The sequence below is a fragment of the Mustela nigripes genome, chromosome 4, assembly GCF_022355385.1.
Source record: "Mustela nigripes isolate SB6536 chromosome 4, MUSNIG.SB6536, whole genome shotgun sequence".
NCBI lineage: Eukaryota > Metazoa > Chordata > Mammalia > Carnivora > Mustelidae > Mustela > Mustela nigripes.
Window position 1 is genome coordinate 109208755 of NC_081560.1, and position 15200 is coordinate 109223954.

The 15200-nt window shown below is 54.8% G+C and overlaps 1 long non-coding RNA gene across 1 annotated transcript; it reads left to right on the plus strand.

Moving 5' to 3' along the window:
- Positions 1-8018: 8018 nt before the first annotated feature.
- On the plus strand, positions 8019-11275 carry LOC132016155 (uncharacterized). Its single transcript, XR_009403896.1, has 2 exons — positions 8019-9972; positions 10380-11275. It is a non-coding gene; the product is annotated as an uncharacterized LOC132016155 (long non-coding RNA).
- Positions 11276-15200: the final 3925 nt, after the last annotated feature.

Genomic DNA, 15200 nt, shown 5'->3' on the forward strand with positions numbered 1-15200 from the left:
GAGAGAGTGTGCATGTGAGAGACACACACAGGCAGAGAGACAGCGCAGCAGCATCGAGAGAGTGTGCATGTGAGAGACACACACAGGCAGAGAGACTGCGCAGCAGCATCGAGAGAGTGTGCATGTGAGAGACACACACAGGCAGAGAGACTGCGCAGCAGCATCGAGGCCCTAGGCCCTAGGCTCTGTAGCAGCTCCTTTCATGGGGGTGAGGCTGCGGCACTGCGAGTCCTCTGCAGTATTCCAGTGACACGACAGAGGGGAGGGACCCCGAGGCTCTGTTCCCCATCCTCCCTGCCACAGTCCTCAGGGTGGACACCCAGGCTCTGGGCTGACGGGGTGCTCGGTGGGGGGATGTCCCAGTCCCAGCAGGGGTGAAGCTGGCTGCCAGCTCTGGGGCAGGGTGGGGGTGAACTGGGGCTGGGGCAGGGTCTGTGGGAACAGCAAGAATTAAGAAAGGATCTGACGGGCAGGGTCAGGCATGGAGCATCCCGATTGGGGCGGGGTGGGGGTCGTCATTTCCAGATCTTTATTCGATGCTTAAAAGTCAGGCACTGGGAAGACCTCACTGGGAAGAGACCAGTTCTTTTCCTGTTGGGGCTTAGAGGCTCATAAAGCTGGGGACTGTCCCCAGAGAGCATGGAGAAGTGGAGCCTTTGTCAGCAGCAGAGGACAGCCGGACAGCCCTGGCTGAGAGTGCCCACGACCATCGTCCCCGAAGACGTTTCCTGCCATCAGCTAAGGTTATAGAGGGAGCCCTGATGGGCCCTGATGGACCTGATGACCTCGGTTTTCTGTTCCTCTGTCTCTCTGGGCCTCAGTTTCTCCATCTGTAGAAGAGAACTTTGTCATTTGAGGGATTGTTATGAGGTTTAAACAGAATATACAAAAGTGCTCTAGAAGTTGGGGCATGCTGTGGAATTACAAGTTCCTCTTCTGCAGGGTGAGCCACAGCCTTCTTATTTCTGAGGCTTCTAGAGTCTTGCCATCTCCACAGATGAGAAGACTGAGGTCAGGGGGTGGCTGTCCTCTCTGTGCCTTGTCTTATGGGGCGTGACGCATCACCACCCAAGTCATAAAGCACGAAGAGAGGCCAGAGTGTCCCTTCTCCTCCTGATGGGCTGACGTGCATGGCGGAAGTCCAATGACAGATCTGGCCTCTAGGGTGGGAAACTTCCCGGTCACAGGGCACTCTGTTCTCTGCAAGATGGAGCTGCGACTGTCTTCAGATCCCTATCCCGGGTCTGGGTCAGATGGGGTGACAGCGTTCCTTGCTCTGCGACATCCTTGTGCAAATCAGATGCTTTCCCCCTTAGCCAATCCCCAATAAAATCAATAACACGCGTCCCAGCTTTCCCGGCCGGGACCGCATTCATCTTTACATTTTCGCCACATCACTGGTTCTCGTGACAGCTCAAGATGTTTTCCTGCTTCTGAGCATCCTTTTTATGAAAAGCTTCTGAGCCCCACAGACGTGTTAACCAGCGGCCCCTCCGCACCCCCGAGCCTTTCCATTTTCCCAGCTCAGCCTCTGCCTCCTCGCTTCTCCCACAAGTCTTTCCACATCATTCATTTTGACATTTAAAAGTTTCCAAGCTTGTTTTGAAATGCCACAAAACTGCCTTTGTTATTTGCGGGCTTTGGAATGCTGGGAATCCCAGGGCACTGGGCAGGAGGGCCTCCCTGCCCCAGGCAGGGCAGGACGGGAGGGCGGGGCAGGACCAGGGGGCCTGATGTCCCTGCGCAGAGGTGGGCTTCGCAGGCGGAGAGCAGCGCTGCTCCTGTCCCTCCCTCCTCAGGGCCACGGGCCTCAGATGCCTCCTGCTTCCCCGTCTTCTCTCATTCCCACGACGCCAGGCCCTAGTTTGGCTCTTCCCGAGGATCACAGGGTCACCCCAAGTATCCCGGTTGCTCAGGAAGAATATTCTTACTGATCCCATGGCAGGATTTCTTCACCTTCTGCTTGGTTCCTGCCCCTCACATGTCCTTCAGGGTTCAGGAGGGAATGTCAGGGAAGGCAAACCTGCCCACGTTTCGGTGTCCAGCTGCAGAGGCGATCTTCTTATGCGGGCCGGAATGCGTGGCTCGTTTTTATGAGATTTCACGTCCAGCTGGCTTTGGCCAAAGATGCCATTTTGCAAGCACGGGATGTTCTTCCTGCTATCTGCTAGTCTGGGCGGGGTGGGGAGGGCGGGCAGTGCTGAGGGCATGAGTGCGGAGGGGGTGGGCAAGCCCGGGTGCAGTGGTGCTGCGGGGCGAGCCCGGGCTGGAGCTGGCTCTGCAGGCGACTGGAATGCCATGTCTGACCGGGGGCTCCCCTCCTGGGCCTGTGCCTGAGCAGCACACAGCATTCCTTGCGGCCCGCGCCTTTTGGAGTTTCCAGAACTATCCAGGATTCTGCAGATGTGGCTGCGCCCCCAGTCTTAACGCGGAACCCACTTTCCAGTCCTGCTTTAGATAGCACCGAAACCAGTAAGACCCGCTTCCAGCTTCCTTTTCTCTAGCTGTTCCCAGGCTGTGGGTTCGCGGACTCAAGCAATTCCGCCCAAAAGGCAGGCGTGGGTAACTGCACACCTGCACTCACATTCACGATCACTCTTCCTAAGGCAAAGCACATTTTATGGGCAGAAAAAGGAACAAAATCAGAGTCAAAGACAGTGCTTACCAAGAAAAAACCAATCTCACATTACATCTTCACTGCGCGCCGGCGAGAAAGAGGGGCAGTGGGTGTTGCTAGTTAGGGAGCAGCATTTTTGAATCAGAGCTACTCATGCTTCTACAAGAGCTGACACGATTCTCTGGGGGTCTTGTGAAAATGCAGATTCTCATTCATCAGGTGTGGGGCGGGGGTGTTGCTTCTGGGTGAATCCAGCCCCTAGTTCCACCATTGCTTGGCCAGAGTGCGCCTTGTACCGCCTTGGAAACCGTCCTGTAGTTGATGCGTGCCAGTGAAATACAAAATTAGGTAAAAGGGTTATTTTGCATCAGTTTTCCAACTAGAGTCTCTGTTACTGTGTGGACGCAGGCAGGGCTGTCAGAGACAGCTGCTGTCCTGCCAGGGGGTCAGGGCAACCAGGCCCCCTTTGTAGCCCTGCCTGCTTGTCAGACTAATGGCCACTGGACAGTTCCCATCATCCCCCCAACCAGCCAGGCCCAGCACCCGCATGGCTAAGAGAGCTTGCGGGTTTCAAGCCCGGTTGCCTGGACTTTGCCGATGCCAACAGCCACCTGCCCCAAACTTCCACCCTCCCCTGCCGCCCCCTACCACGCTTCCACCTCCGAAGCCAAAATGAAAGCCCAACAGATGTGTGCTGGGAATCGAATGTGGCGGGCCTGGCCCATCGTGGATGTGGCATACTTGGGAGAGGAAGTCATGATTGGGTGGCAGTTTTGACCCTGCTGGTGTTGTATGCAAGTGGGATGGTGTGGACGCATCGTGGGGCACAGGTGTAGCCATGCACATGTGTGGGGTTGGGCTGGCAGGTGAAGAAGAGGGGTGGCATGGCTGGGCTTGGGACCCTGATACATCACTGTGAGGCCACAGTGGGACGTGCATTTGACTTTCTCACCCTGCACAGGCATACCTGACATCAGGGTTTACATAACAACACGCAGTCTTATTGCAAGTGAACACCCTTAAATAAAAAAAAAAAAAAATTATAAAATGCTGTTTCTGATCCACTAAATTGATTTCAGGGCCCACTCTTGAGTCATGACCCAGATTTTGACAAATACTCAAGTACCTTGTGAGCCTTTTCTAAAATGGAGACTAATCTAAAATTTTTCAATCTATTGTGGAGTGCAGAGGTCTTTAACGTGAGAAGATATTTAAAAAAATAATGCACTTGAAATTGTGAGATCTTAGCGAAAGGCATCTGTTTCTTTGGTGAATTTGGAACATCTAAGAAAATGGAAGAACGAATGAACTAGCATATTTACAAACACTTAAGTCCTTGGATGGAAGATTTCAGGACAAATAAATTAAAAAAAAAGTATTATTGGCAGGTGAGGTCCAAGTAGATACAAGTAACAAATGTTTTTTGAAATTAAGATTTATAGTAATAGGATAATATGATTGATTTATAAGGAAGTTTTGAATATATCAGTAATGGAAATGATGATAATGTCAGTATTTACTGAGTCATTATATGCCTACTCTATTCAGCATTTTAATTCATAAGATGATCCATCAGAACTTGGTCTGTTTAGGAACTTCCCTTTATTTTCCAAAACAGAATGTGGCTCTGGGGAGATGAGGTGTATTGCTCTGTGTTGCTCTTATTTCTTAGAGCTGGGAAGAAGTCTTTTTGTTGTTCTTTTAAAGATTTATTTATTTAAGAGAGAGAGAGAGAGGGCAAGCAGGGGGGAAGGGGCAGGGGGAGAGGGAGAGGGAACCTCACACAGACTCCCTGCTGAGTGTGGAGCCAGACTCGGGGCTCGATCTCATGACTCTGAGATCATGATCTGCGCTGACACCAAGAATTGGATGCTCAACTGACTGAGTCACGCAGCACCCCCAGAAGCAGTTTTAGGATGGTCTTGTCCAGAGATTTTAAAGTTTTCAACAGGGGCAACACACCATCGGGGAACACAGGGAAGGTGTGGCGGGCAGCAGAAAGGGGCTGGTGCCCTGAGCCGCTCTGCTTTGGGATCCAAGAAGTCTGCCCCAGCTTGGACAGAGACCGAATTTGATCCAGTTGGATCCAGTTACAGATTCTGGGGAGGGGGCTCATACTGGCTCACTGTGTGCGGCCCACTGTCTTCTGGGTCTGGGGTCATGAAGTGTAAACACGGTGTTCGGGCCTCAACTCCACGAGCACGGTGGAGAGTCTCTGGGAGTCGTGGTCTGCGCAGATACCTCGAAATTGTGGAAGCCTTTGTTGAAATAAGATCTTGTCTGAGAGCCACACACGTAGGATGGGTAAAGACGAGTTGTTCTGGCAGCGAGTACGGGGACCAAAGTCCTACCAAACGGGCACCCCCTCTGCTGGAGCCTGGAAGTACAGTTTTGAAAACTATGAATCTATTTCTACCCCCTGTTTTTATAGAAAAATGAGGCTAAAAAATGGGGTCATCTCCTCTGAGGCGTCAAGGCTGGTCCCTCAGAGAAGATACCGCTGCAACCCGTGGCTGGGACCGGCACCAGGGCCCCAGCTCCTTGTGGAATGTCCACTCTGCCTCACTCGTCTCCTCATTCCCAGTACCACGAACACACCACTGCTGGGGAAGCCTTTTGTTTCTTTTTAAATTCCTCTTTTTAGAAAGAAAACCACTTTTGTATTTCTAAGGTGAGTCGATTTTCACTTGCAGAGTTAAAAAGACAAAAACAAAAACAAAACCCCTACACACAGGGCAGGTAAAGGGGCGCCAGAAGAAGACCCGTGTCCCCGGCCAGGAGGGTGGCTGGAGGGTGCCGGCAGGGCCCCCTAGCCGGACCAAGTCCTGCCCGGCACCCTTCAGTCCTCCTCCCTCCTTCAAACATAGGCAAGAGTCTGGTGGCCCAGACAGACAGGTTCTGGTCACCGACCTTGTGTCAGGTTGACAATGTGCTGTGGCGCCTCCCACGGGATGGGGACTTTCGCCCTCGTGCCTCCTAGCGATGCCTCACATGTGGGCAGACAGGCCCGACGAGGCAGCTTGCAGGAACGGGCTAAATTTGATGGCCCGTTTCCATGAGGGTCATCACATGTACACTCGGGGACATCGCCTCCCTCCTGCCTGGCGGGCCGCTCTGGGGAAGGGTGCTGGCCGGCCGCCGGCAGGTAGCAAGCAAAGCCCACGGCTCCTCCATCCACCAGGTCACGCAGGCTGTCTGGAGGCTCTGCCCTGCTTCTGCACGCAGGGCCACTTGATGGCACTGTTAGAACTGCAGAACAGAGGCTGCCTCCCTTGAAACAAGCCCCCCCACCCCATTCTAATCCTCTCCAAACTGTCATTTCCACCCACCTCCTTGCAAACAGAGGCAGAATAAAATCATTTCCTAGCCTGTTCCTGCTGGCACAGCCCCCACGCCTTGCAGCCCGTTCCGGGCGGGGCGTGCAGAGTTAGTCCCCCTCTGCCCTCTCTCCCACCCCTGTGCTCCCCACCCTCCAGGCTACTTGCCAGGTCTGTATCCCTCTCTGTGTCTCCGGGGGCCTCTGGGGTTCCAGGCAACCCACCAGAGGAGAAAGGGCCGTGACACGCTTCTAAGAACCTGGGGATCTAAAAGAGAAAGCAGTGGAATCCTTCTAGCCGCAGGAGTCGTTTTCTAGAAGCAAGAGGCAGTTAGCCGTGGGGGAGAGCAGAGGCTGCATGGAGAGGGGTCACTGGGAGAAGGTGCTCGGGCGGAATGGGAGGAATGTGCAGACCGTGCAGGAAACGGGCTCTCTGGGGCGGAATCTTGGCATTAGGTTGCACGGATTAAAGGCTTTCTGTTCTTGGCTTCCCAGCTGCCGCAGTGTCAAAATCCCCCTCGACCCACCGGGTCAAGGGTGGGTGGGGGCGTGGTCATCGGCGACCCTTGCCTTCATCCCTTGTTTTGGCCTCTGGTTCCCTGTTCTTGTGGCCACTTCCTCTTTCTCAGAGACGTGAGGCAGGGGGGACCACGAGCTAGAGAAGACGGGGAAAACGCCACTGCCCCACCTTGGCCCCCCGGACTTCGGGTCCGTCCAGCATAGAGCCACCCGTCGCCGCTGCAGCCTGCCTTCCCCAAGAGGAGGGAGAAAATGCCATTGCTTGGGAGGAATTAGCTGTGAGAAAAGCATTTTCCTCGAACAGTTACCAGGAAATACTGTTTTGATCGATACTCTCGGACATGCGGACATGTGCTGCCCTCCCGGCAGAGTTATCTGAAGGCTTGTTCAACCACGTCAATGCTGATGGGATGGTCCCCAAGCTCAGAGTGGCCCACACAGCACCGGCCATGGAGGCCTCTGGGTTTCCCCTCGGGGGGTGCCGGGTGTGCTCCCCACATCCAACCAGCCAACGCGACTTGGAGCGGGGACCCAAGCCCGCTCACCCGCCCAGCGGCAGGTGGGAGGTCATTCTCTGCTGACTCAGGCCCCGACTGGGGCAGGTGCATGTCTTCAGCCCCATGAGTAATACTGGCTCTTCATCTTCAAAGGGCCTTCCCAAGATTAACCAATTAGTCACCCCCAGGAAAGCTACAAAGCAGGCTATTATCATCTTCATTAAGCCAGTGGTGGGGGAGGGAGGCGAGTGGAGTCCCCACCCCAGGCTGGTGAGAGTCTGGGTTTGGGCGCAGGTGAGCTGTCGCTTGGGATGGCCCGGGGTGCCGGAGGGGGTGTGGCGAGGATGAACCAAGGACATTCTAAAGAGGAGGCTGGCGCACCTCAGTGGGCAGAAGTCGGGGAAGGCCGGGAGGCCCCAGAGCAGGGGAAGGGAAGGATTGGAGGGTCTGGGGCCCGAGCAAGGGTGTCTTGCTGAACCGAAGGTGAGTCGGTGCAAAGACAGGCTGACACGAGCCTGCGCACAGAGGGCTCCGCCGTAGTCCTGAACTTTCCAGAAACGGGGGCTGGTTCTGCCCCTTTGAGCCATCCAGATACTTGTGAAATGAGTCTCGGACCACTTTCCTTTTCACATCTGCGTGAGGCTTGTGAATGACTGAAAGTGATCGCACACGTGTTGCTGAAGCACCTGGCAGACCAGAAGTGTGATGTGGGGTGTTCGTCGGGGTCCCTGCTGGCCGTGGGTTTGTCCTCTTTCGGACGCATGAGGCAGGCTAGAGTGTCTCAGGAGGTAGGGCTGTGTCCTGGTGACGGAGTGAGAACGAAGCACCTTCTGGAAGCCAGACAGCAGAGCAATCCTTTCAGTCAACCCTGTCTGCAGCTGCTTTTTATAAACTTGGCATAAATATGTGCTTGGGAATGCCAGGACAGTGTATCTGGAAAATATTTGCTACCCTTCGAAAACACACAAGCGCGCGCGCGCACACACACACACACACACACACACACGCTTGGAAAGGGGGGGGAAAAAGAAGCACAACAGAAATTGCGCATAATACAGAGTGGCTTCACTTGTGGTTTTTTTCCATTACTTCCTCAGTTCATTTTTCTGCTGCCAATTTTAGAAGGCCATAAGTCATAGTTGTTGTTAAACTTTGTCAGTTAAAATGTAACTCTAAGAACAAGTCATATGATATGTTGTAGCCAAATGGCCTTTTGGAGGGAAGTTGTGGAAGGCACAGCTCCCGAGTGAGTCCCGCTGTCCCCCGGTCTCCTCTGCTGGATGTTCGCTCTGTGCCCACCGGTCGTCCTGGCCCGCTTGGTCCCGGAGCTGTCATTAATGCCACAGCTCTAAAGGGCCACCTCCCAGAAGAAAGGTGACATGTTGAGTTCAGTTTCCAACATTTGCTTCATGTGACCCAGGAGCAAAATGTGGTCTCATTAAGGGTGATTTGTTACAAACCCCCTACTCTGCTCTTCTAGAAACAATGGGATCCACTTTCTTATAAACCTTGACCCGGTGGAGTCAGAAATTAAGAGGCCAAAAGGGAGGATTGGCTCTTGGAGGCTGGGAGTGCCCAACCTCTTCGCACCCGCACAGAGCAGCAGCAGACCCACGACTGGCAGGCAGCCCAGACCATGCCTCAGGGCTCTGGGGCCTCACGCTGGACTGGCGACCTTCTGAGGGCAGGGCCCTGGCTTTCCTCAGCCGTCCTCGTGTTGGAGGCAAGGCCAGGAGCACAGGCAGAGCTTACACATGCTTCTGCTTAAAACCAAGCTCAAAAGGGGCACCTGGGTGGCTCAGTGGGTTGGGCATCTGCCTTCGTCTCAGGTCATGATCCCAGGGTGCTGGGATCGAGTTCCATATTGGGCTCTGCTCCGCACCGGCCTGCTTCTCTCTCTCTCTCTCTGTGTGTGTGTGTGTGTCAAATAAATACAATTTTAAAAAACAACAACAACAATAACCGAGCTCAAAGACAAACACCAGCAGGGCTGTCTGCACAATCAGCCTGCAGCGGGGCAAGGCAGGGGGTGGGGGCTTCTCCTCTTTCCAGTCCTGTCTTCTCCCTGTGCTGCTGTGCATTTTCCTTTCCTCAGTCTGACTGTCCACAGAAGGGGTCTCAGAGGAGAATGGGGGAAGTCATGGTGGGTATTAGGGAGACTTTGTCAGTAGCCAGGCTCCTCAACTGGGAGGCAGGGTGTCCTCTTCATGAGGCCATAGCAGAACCGGGACCGTTGTTCTGAGAAGCAGATCACTGCTTTCATCCACGAGCCCATCCAGGAAGTTATGGGAGAGACTGACAGCTCTGATTCCAGACTCTACCCCTGACTTGCCATGTGACTTTTGGGGACAAGCAGGGCCCTCGCAGTTGCTGAGTGCCCATCCACTGCGTGGGGTGGTGGTGGGGGAGACATGCTCCCCATACGCTCCGTGTAGTACCTCATTGGGACCGCAAAGGCCACTCCATTGCCTGGTGGCGAGGTCCTCCGGGCCTCGGTGCTGGCTGTTGGAGGGATCTGGCGCCCCAGTCTCAGAATGAAACCCTGTAGGTGCTAGCCTGCTCCAGACTGCCCCCCCCCTTGTCATTCTGGCCCTTCTTTCCTCTTGCAGGGTGGGAGGCTCTTGCTCATTTCTTCATTCCTTCATTCACCCGCCAAGTGCATACCATGGGGCTCCTGTGCTCAGGGCTGTGCACGGCTGCCACATCCGTCAGTGAGCAAGGAAAGTCCCTGTCTTCATGGTGTTTGCACCCTCGTCGGGGAGACAGGCCGATGGATGTGAGCCAGCTCCTCCCACAAAGAGCTTTGCGTAAGATGCTGACTACAACAACGGAGAGGAGGAACAGATTGCTAAGAGAGCACACGACAGGCAAGATCGCTTTGCTGCAGGAGCAGCCGAGGTGCCCTTGGATTTGCTGCTTAACCTCCTAGAGCCTGACCTGTGGAATGGGCACATCGCCACGGGCTTCACAGAGCTGCTGTGGGAAGTGGGGAAACTGATGGATGTGGAAAAGCACTTTGACAGGTGTGGCTGCTCCCAGAAGTCTCCTGGGTCCCTAGTCATCCGGCCCCCGCTCCCACGTTCTGCCCTCTCTTCTGGATAAACCGACTTAATAGTCCAACCTTGGCTGGACAAACGCGAAAACCCATTCCAAAAACAACTGGCCTGAAAACCATTTTCTTGGGAGGGAGGTGGGGAATTGACGTGCATCCAGATCCTTCGGCGCGGGTTCCTTGCCGAACGCTGTGTCTTGCGGCGACCTGGAAAGAGCACATGGGGGGGACAGGTTCCAATCGCCCTGCCATGTGTGCTGCATACTGAGCACCGCTCTGCCCTCTGGCCACAGCTTCTCACATGCTCCCTCTGCAGAGACATATTTAAAAGACTCAGGAAATGAACTCACATTTTTCCCCCTCCCCCTCCTTTTCCAGAACAGTGCGGCCTTCCTGGAAGAAAGCAAACAAAAACAAGTGTGACTGTTTAAAAAATTATTGGAAAACCCGTTCTGAACACTCTGGCCTTGAGTGGCTCTCCTGGGCAGAGGATGCGTCACCTGCTGCTTCCCTCTCCCCTCACCGCTCCCCCGAAATCTGTGGGGAGGGGGTGGGGCAGCGTGTGGCCTTGAAGGAGGAGGGAGCTGACTCTGGAGGCAGCCCCATGACCAGGCCCTCTCGCACACCCGTGTGCACCTGACATGCACAGACACAGAGGGCAGCCCACGTGTGTGCCCCTGAAATCAGAGAATTCTCTGCCTCCAGAGTGCAAGCCGGCTTCTGCCCTGAGTGTGGGGGACTAGTTTGGGTTTCTATGGGGAACTAGTTTGGGTTTCTAGGTGTTCTCTTTTGATTTGCAGCATCCTTGGCACTGTTATTAGTAACCCCGTTGGCCAGGCGGAGGCTGAGGATGAAGCCTTTTCACTGCAGCCATCTGGTCAGATGCTTTCTCTTTGATGAGGGAGGAACCTTCCCCGTACTTCAGCTGGAACGCTGCCTCCCAATTAAGGTGACAGCAGATGCCAAACGGCCAGGTCTTCGCAGGAGCAGGATGCTGGGCCAGGCTCGAGAGCGTGGCTGGGCCGGGAGGGAGCCTGCCTCGCGGCCTGATGGTGCCAGCGCGCAGGGACGCGGCCCGGAGAGCCTCCGTCAGGTGCAGACCGGCGGGGCTGGCTCCCCTCAGGTTTTCCACTGTCGGGCGGTGACAGCGATGCATCACAGACACCCTCAGGAGACGCTCCTCTGCTTTCATAACAATGAAGGATTTTTTTCCTCTGACTCATCTTCAGAAGATCCCCCCCCTCTTCATTTGAAAATAAATATAATTAGTAACAGCAGACGTACTGTATATAGCCAGCCCTTCCTATCCCGGAGAGCTATAATTAAATGTACATGCTGCCTGTCGGTCGCTGTCGGCTAGAGGCCTCGCCATCCGCTCTGGGGACGCGGTGGCCCTTGGGTGGGTGCTGCAGAGAGAGAGGCCTGTCAGGGCTCTGCGCCCAGTGCCAGGAGGGGGCGGGGTGGCGGGAAGCGGATGCACAAGGTGGGCTGAGTGGACGTTGTCCCCTCGCACTGCCCCGGCCTGGGCTTGTCTCCGTTCTCCTCCTCAAGCTGCTCGGGGCAGCCGGGGGTAGGCCTGGTCGGTGCGGGGGCGGTGCACACCCCCTTCTGCCCCCGCCTGGCAGAGCCGAGGGAGAGTTGCCAGGTACGGTTGTCATGGCAACGTGGTGGCCGCTGCAGGCTGCTGCGGGCGAGGGGCACCTGAGCGCCTGCAGGTTAAGATCTGCTCTCTCCAGGCTAGGAGCCAAGACAGCGTCCTTTGTTCCCAGCTCCTGCTGGAGCTGCGGCCCCGCCCCTCGGTGGTGGGAGCTCAGACAGGTTCTCCCCAGGTAACCCTCCGCTCTCTTTCCGGACAAAAGGGCAGCCTGGGCGTCTGGTGGCCACCGTCCAGGCCCACGGAGAGCTCATATTCTGCTGAAATCAGTGGGCTGGGCAGGCCCAGGAATGTGTACACACACCTTGTGGGCATATTCTGGGCCTGTGGCAGGGCCAGCGAGCTTGGTGAGACAGGCTTGGTGACACAGGGGAGGCTGCGCGCCTCCTGCCTCCTGTCCCTCGGGCGGGAAAGGCGGGGACCGGATGACTCGTTGGCCTGGATTGAACGCAGCAGGCGTCATCCGAGCCACAGGCACCTTTACCCAAGTTGCTCAAAGTGTTTTCCGAGCAAACAGTTGTTTCATAACACCCGTGAGAAGTAGGTGGGGTGACAAAGCATTCTTTGTCCCTATCTTACGGATGGGGAAATTGAAAAGCTTGTCCATCCAGGTGGTGAGGCCAAGAAAGGAGGAAGGGAGCTCTCCCGCCCTGGGCTCTGGGGCGCAGAGGGCTGGGATCTCCGCCTGGCTCTCCAGCCAGGACGTGCTGTCGCCAACTCCTGGGGGGTCCTGGGCTGCGGGGGCAGGCCCATTGGAGAAAGAGTCCAGAGGTGGAGGCAATTTGAGGCTTCTCCCTCCGCACCGAGGGGCCTCCAGGAACTCAGTGGCTGGCCTGTGGTCTGAGGTGTTGACACTGGCTTTTGGGGACCTGGAAGGTGTCTGTTGGCTGGAAGTCATTGCACCCTCAGAGGTGGTCAGCAGATCCCATTTGAGCATCCTGTGCTGGCTCAGGGATTATGGTTCCAGGCACCAGGGGTACAGTGGTGAGCGAGCACCCAGGGCGCCTGGTCTGTGGAGCTCGCAGGAGATAGATAATCAACATGGAATATTAAGGAGAAATCATTTTGGAGAGTGCCATGTGCCATGAGGAAAGTACAGATGGAATGTGCCTGACACTGGCTGGAGGGGAGGCTGGAAAGGGGGGCAGCCTTACAGAGGAGGCAGGGAAGGCATCTACAGGGGCTCAATCCCACAGGAGGAGGAGGAGCTGGCCCCGGATGATCATTTCAGAGGGAGGGGACAGCTGTGCTGTGAGTCCGAGAGGGCAATGAGGGCGGCTTGTCCCAAGGTTAAGGAGAAGGATGCAGCTCCTGGATAGTGGCCAGAGGGGGGACACGGAGACCTGGTCATGGGCCATGGGGCCAGCTGTGATTCTGGAGGCAAGGGCAGGTGGTGCGTGAGTCAATACCTCTTGGAGAGGAAGCCCCGATGCCTTCTTGTGAGGAACTTGATGTGGGGCGCCAAGGAGAGGGTAATGAAGGCTGACTTGGAGGTGTTTGCTTGGCCTGGAGGACCGACCGCTGTAGATTAAGGCGGGAGACTGAGGAAGAGCGCATGGAGGGGAGACATGAAGAGGCTGGTCTTGGACGTGGGGAGTTTGAGATGCCTGCTTCCAGGTGGCTATACCTGCGGTGTGGGCGTCAGCATTCCTAAAGCTCTCCCTCTCAGACCTCGGAGAAGAAGGATGGTGGGTTCCATCGAAGGATGGCAGACTCTGTCGCAGTGTGTCCCGAATTCACCTGTGCCTCCCAGCTCAAGGGAGCTCAAGGGTTAGCTCAAAACTAACCCTTGTCAAAGAGGAGGAGACTCCTGCTCTCTGAGCTGGAACAGGTCTCTGTCACGGTTGCTTTATGACATGGGAAGCAGACCAGCCAGGTGTATAGTTGTCCCTCTTATTCGTGGGGGATATGTTCCAAGAACCCCAGTGGGTGCCTGAAACCGCAGACAGTACCGAAACCTATATACACGCCATCTTCCCCCATACATACGTACAATACGGTTTAATTTATAAATTAGGCTCATGAGACGGCCGACAATAACTGGTAATAAAATAGAGCAACTATAGCAATACACTGTGATTCAAGTTAAGTGAATGTGGTCTCTCTCTTGCAAGATATCTTATTGTGCTGTACACACGCTTCTCGTGATGACATGAGATGATAAAATGCCTGCCTGGTGAGAGGAAGTGAGGGGGATGACGTAGGCATTGTGACCTGGCATTCGGTTACTCTTGACCCTTTGGATATACTATCAGGGGGATCATCTGCTTCCCGACCGCGGCTGACCACAGGTAACTGAAAAAGAGCAAAATCACCGATAAGGGGGACCTTCTGCCCATGAGGTGGGGAGGTGGGGAGCAGCGTTCAGTGGACCCGACTTGCTTGTCCCTTTCCATCCAACTCCTGGCCTTCCACAGCCAAATCCTTGGTCATTTGCCCTTGGGTGCCATAATTAGGCTGATCTTACGAGCTATGGGTCTTGCCTGTCTTTTGGTTGGTCAAATGGAATGGTGGAAGTTAGCAGTTTCTTTTAAGAAGGGGCATTTGAAGAGGATGGGCCCATGTGGTCACTGACCAGGGAGGGGTCCCCTAAGCAGAGGGGCTAGGACTCTTTGTGGCCACTGACTTGGCATGTGGCTTTGAAGAACATGTTAATGTGTACCCCACAGTATAAGCTGAAAGCTACAGAAAGGATTGCATCAGAGAAGACAGCCCAAGCCCCCTGTTGGACACACCTACTCTGTTTCACTACAGAGTCAACTCAGAGCCATTAGTGCGATGGAAATTCTAATTCTGGGTCTCCAAGGAATTATTATTATTATTTTAATTAATTTTTTAAAAAGTAGGCTCCATGCCCAGTGTGGAGCCCAATACAGGGGCTTGAACTCCTGACCTGAGCTGAGACACAAGTCCTATGCTTAACTCACTGGGTCACCCAGGCTCCCGTATTATTTTTTAAAGTAAGATCTATGCCCAACATGGGGCCTGAACTCCCAACCCGAGAGCGAGAGTTGCACACCCCGCCATCTTGGATTTTACAAGGAAGTTTCGGGTGTGCTGAGAACATTGTCTAGTGAGGTTGTCTTTCCGTGTCCCAGAAACAGATTCAGGGATATCCGTTCTCATACCCCAAGAACTCCTTGGGTGAAGACCCAGAAGCTCGCTCATTTGGACCCACTTCTCAGGGGATGGAATCACTATCGTTTGCAGGGGGCTTTCAAGCTCACCAGGTGCTTTCAGGGCCCTTTGCTCATTCGATACTTTCCATGACTCAGAGCATTACTGGCAGTTTGTCAGTGCAGATGCAGCAATTAAGAGAGGTCAAGTTCTTTGTCCAAAGTCACACACAAAGGGAGATCTGAGAATTAGTCCCAGTTCTGCGGCCTCCTCCACTTTTCCAAGTCCTCGTTGTTGCACCTTTGGTGGCAGGGGGCCAGGGTGGTTCTGGGCACCTGGACTGACGTGACTGTGAGTGTGGTAAGCCCAACCCAGGTGGTGCTTGGAATTCCCTGAGCTGGCTCTTAGGAACTTGTTCTGCTCACAGA